Below are 4,968 nucleotides of genomic sequence, written 5' to 3' on the forward strand. Positions count from 1 at the left end.
GCAAAGGTTATCTTCATCTGTCACCTCATATATCACATTGCGTCATCCTAATATTAAGTAAATTGGAAGGCTGGGATGAAGCGTAAAAACAGAATATGGATTGGGTAAGAGAATTTTTGGACAGCACCAGAGTTAAACTTACAACAGTTCCATTCAGCATTCTTTTGTACAACCTGCATAGTACGGTTTATTCATTTCTACTTAGATACAAATTGAATTGCATTCTATGTTAAAGCTATTGCCCTCCAATTAAATTTATGATTTTTTCTGTACCTTCTTTGATGCAGTCAGTTGCACACATAGGGTGGAGTAACCAAACGTCCATCATGGAATTCATCCTCCTGAGATTTGGGAATATCTCTGAAATGCAAATCCCTCTCTTCCTAATGTTTCTACTGATTTATCTTGTGACCATCTCTGGGAATGTCCTCATTGTTACACTAGTTATGGCGGATCAGCACCTTCACACTCCCATGTACTTTTTCCTGGGGAACTTGTCGTGCTTGGAGACCTGCTACATCTCCATCATCCTGCCCAGGTTGCTGGCCAGCCTCTTGAGTGGGGACAGAACCATTTCTGTCAGAGACTGCTTCTCATAGTTTTATTGCTTTGGTGATCTAGTAGCAACAGAATGCTACCTGCTGGCAGTGATGTCTTACGATCGGTATTTAGCAATATGCAATCCACTCCGTTATTCTGTTATTATGAATGGCAGGGTTTACTCCCAGCTAGCAGCTTATTGTTGGACAGGTGGCTTTCTGGGCAGCACCACAGTAATCATTTTAATGTCAGAGCTAAAGTTTTGTAGCGCTAATGAAATTGACCATTTCTTTTGTGATTTCTCACCCATAGTGAAACTCTCATGTACTGACACCAAACTTGTAAAATTTTTGGTCATCACACTGTCTTCAATATCTTCACTGATCCCATTTTTGCTAACCCTGACATCCTATGCTTGTATCATAAGCACTATCTTGAGAATCTCTTCCACATCTGGGAGGCAAAAGGCCTTCTCTACCTGCTCCTCTCACCTTGTCATTGTCACAACCTATTATGGGACCCTCTTTATTGTCTATTTGGTTCCAACAGACTATGTTTCAAAGAGCTTACACAAAGTGTTCTCTGTCTTTTACACTGTCCTCACCCCCATGCTCAACCCACTCGTCTACAGCCTTAGAAACAAAGAGGTGAATGAAGCCCTGAGAAGAACTCTCAATAAAATATATGGTTTTGCAAGATTTCCATTCATAAAATTTAACCAGAGGGATATGAACTAGTGTCTTTAACTGACTCACTGTAGCAGGTTTTGGAAGACTCAGCTTCTGGCTAATTTCAACAGAAAAAAGAGGACTCAATGAATCTACGAAATCAAGCTGACATTTTAATAGGATCCCGTGAGTGTTTAAAATATTTCACTGAATTCTTGGACTACCAACAAACCTTTGGAAAGCCACTTGATGCAGGGTTTTCAAAGTGCTTTAAGGGCATTAAACACTGATGGTCTGTCCTGAGGCAAAATTATCATGCTGACCCTAAATCTGCTGATCAGTTTGATACTGGATGTGTGAGCAAGATCTGACATCAGGCACCTGATGGGTGGGCAGAGGGTTCTGTATAGTTGATAAACTGATTTTTGGGGTTTTTTTTGGTTCTTGTGCCTTTTTTCTTAACTTCTTAGAGAGTGGTGCTTGAAATTAACCAGTGGCCCAATCAGAAATCTTATTTGAAAGGCATACTACCCAGGGCAAGCTGCATGTGGATTTATATCATGCTTTCTAGGACAACAATAGCCTGCATGAAATATGTTTCATTTTTGTTCTTCTTCATTTCACATATTTTAAGGCATAAAGAGACCTTTATGTTAATCTACTCCAAACTACTTTTTAACACAGACTGGAGAACCGTGGGTGCTGACAGAAGTGCAGCTTCTCAAGAAGCGCCATGAGTTACAGGGTACTCCTCTACCCAAAGAGACATTGACTGTTGGGTGCAGGGGGCTGGTGGATCGAGCTACAGTTTGGAGTACCTGTGTGTCTCCAGCCACTCTCGCTTAGCCCTGCTGTCCTGCCTTCCCAGCTCCAATGCCACGTTTAGAATGGGCAGGTGGAAAGGGACTGGGAAGAGCCTGGTCTGGGGTTTGCCAGCCTGCACTGATGTTCCTTTTATTCTCTCATGCCTTAATGGTCCCTGGAAGATTTCATAATAAGGATTACTTGAAACACATGGAAGACCATTTTGCAAATAACTATCATAAGCCCTCCTCATCGAAGTTTACCAACCTGCTGCTTCTACAAAACTGATGGATGTATCAGTGCTCAAGTATCCCCCTTCATGGGCTGAGGCTACTAATTCTATCTGTACAATACCCAGGACTACTCACATAGGAGTATCTTCTCCTTTTCTGGCTAGAACTAGGCCAGAAGGTTCCTGCCGTATATGCCATTGACCACAATTTCCTTTTTGACCTAATTTGGCAATACTCAAAGCTTGATTCTGCAAGCCAATCCTATCATAAGAATCAAGATCACCTTCTCTGTCACAGGGAAAACCTTTTTTTTTGCCTAGCATTTGCCATTTGGGTTCAGTTTTGGCAGCTTTATTTTCAGCTTCATCGGCTCAATTGTTAAAACTTGGCTCAGAAAATGTCCCCTGGTTGTGAGCCTTTATTTTTCCTTATTTTACCAGGTGATTCCACTGTTGTACCAGTGTCCGTGTCTATACTGAGATGAATCATTGGCTTTCCATCAGATGTCTTACACTCTCATCTTCTCCATACCGGGAGCCAATCTGTAAGAGTTTGCATCACCCAGTTGCTGCTGGAGAAAAGGGATAAATTGTAAAGGCAGGGCATTTGTTAAGATAAACCAAGGAGAAAGCCCATGTGGCATGCTACAGAGAAATGCAAATGAACTCATGGTCCTTGCTGGTCTGTTCTGAGGCAAAAGTTTCATGCTGGCCCCAAATCTGCTGATCAGTTTGATACCGGATATGAGAGCAAGACCTGATGGGTTTCTAAATACACACACTGGACAGCTCACAGCTCTAATTATAGTAATTCCCAATGCTTCAGGGAAGGGCAAAGTGTGGGAGAGGAACTCCATAGAGCAGAAGCCAAATAACACATTTAAGGGGGGATTTCAGGGGAAACATGTTCAGCGCTTCATACAGGTGACCAGGTAAATCTCTGAAGCATGCTACTACCAGACACCTGCCACATGAAGGTAAAGTTACCTTCCACCAAATTAAGACAAATACCAGATCCTGAAACACACATCACACACTCCATGAGCATTTGCATTATCATAGTGCCCCTTCCATGAATGTGTCAAGCTCAATTTTAAAGTGATTCAAGGTCCTTGCCATTACTACTTAGTTTAGGAAACCATTGGAAAGCTTAACTCTTTTAATAGTAAAAAACAAACAAACTTGGGATGTCTTGGGATGTGATTGGTTCCATTTTCGAACTACTTGATCTTGTATCAAAATTTGCCTTTGACTTATATAGCTTTCCTTCCTCCCTGGTAGTTGCTAGGTGGATATATTTCAACATAATCATCATATCTATTTCCAGCCTTCATTTTACTGACATTTTAACTAAACAAGTCAAGGTATTTAATGCCCCATTTCAAGACATAAGTTTGTGATGTCTTTAATACCTTACTAACCCAAATACTTATTCCAGTTTAATTTTAAAAAATAAAATAAAAACATAAATGACAAGAAGCTGTACACAATATTCTAAAATGAGTTTTTGCCATTGTTTTGAAAAGTGAAGCTAACACTTCCCTCCCTCTCCCTGGAAATCCTTTAATGAATGCATTTTGCAACCAACAACCATCTTTATTTCCAGCCTAAGTCGCAGAAAGTAGTGAGGAGAAAAAAGACCCAAAGAGCTTTTGGGGTGGAATAGGATTGGACAGTCACCTCTGTTCACTTAGACACCTAAAAATGAAATAGAATCTGGCCCTGACTATAGGATTTTAATCTCTAAATTATTAAAGTTTGTGTCATTTCTGTTTCATTCCATAAGGTTATATATTTATTCTTGTTTCATATTCTGTTCCTCCTTGTTCCTGGCAACAGCTAGTTATGGGCTACCTGGACATTTCTGAAAAACTAAGGTCATGAATGAAAATATTAGAAGGGGTGCATCGCAAGACTCATACCTGAGGAATAACACTAGTAAATTCTCCTCAATCCTTTAACACCACTTTCAACATGTACTTGTCTCACATTCAGCCAACTCCTTCTGCATTTTATGACTGTTATTTCACTCCCATATTCCCTAAGCTAACTAACAATATATTGTGAAGTGAAGCACTAAATGCTTTATAGATTCATAGTTGGTAGGGTTTGAAGGGACCTGAGCAGATCATCAAGTCCGACCCCCTGCCATGGGCAGGAAAGAATGCTGGGGTCAAATGACCCCGGAAAGGTAATTATCTAGCCTCATTTTGAAGACCCCCCAGGGTAGGAGCGAGCACCACTTCCTTTGGAAGTTGGTTCCAGATTCCAGCTCCCCTGACTGTGAAGTAGTGCCTCCTGATGTCTAGCCTGAATTGACTCTGTCAATTTATGGCTGTTATTCCTAGTTACTCCTGGCAGTGCTCAGGGGAACAGGGTCTCTCCCATTCCCCACTGGTCTCCCCTGGTTAGTTTATAGATGGCCACCAGATCCCCTCTCAGCCTTCTCTTGTAGAGGCTGAACAGGTACAGGTCCCATAGCCTTTCCTCATAGGGCCTGCCCTGCTGCCTCTGATCATGTGAGTGGCCCTCCTTTGGACCCTCTCAATGCTGTCCGCATCCCTCCTGAAGTGCGTCACTCAGAACTGGACACAGTACTCCAACTGCGGTCTGACCAATGTCGCATAGAGGGGGAGGATCACCTCCTTGGACCTGCTCGTGATGCATCTGTGGGTGCATGACAAGGTGTGGTTAGCCTTCCTGACTGCGCCCCCACACTGTCAG

General features: G+C 42.0%; 1 pseudogene; it reads left to right on the forward strand.

Moving 5' to 3' along the window:
- Positions 1-326: 326 nt before the first annotated feature.
- Positions 327-1,277, forward strand: LOC132251896 (olfactory receptor 10R2-like; annotated as a pseudogene).
- Positions 1,278-4,968: the final 3,691 nt, after the last annotated feature.

This window comes from Alligator mississippiensis, chromosome 7 (assembly GCF_030867095.1).
Source record: "Alligator mississippiensis isolate rAllMis1 chromosome 7, rAllMis1, whole genome shotgun sequence".
NCBI classification, from domain to species: domain Eukaryota; kingdom Metazoa; phylum Chordata; order Crocodylia; family Alligatoridae; genus Alligator; species Alligator mississippiensis.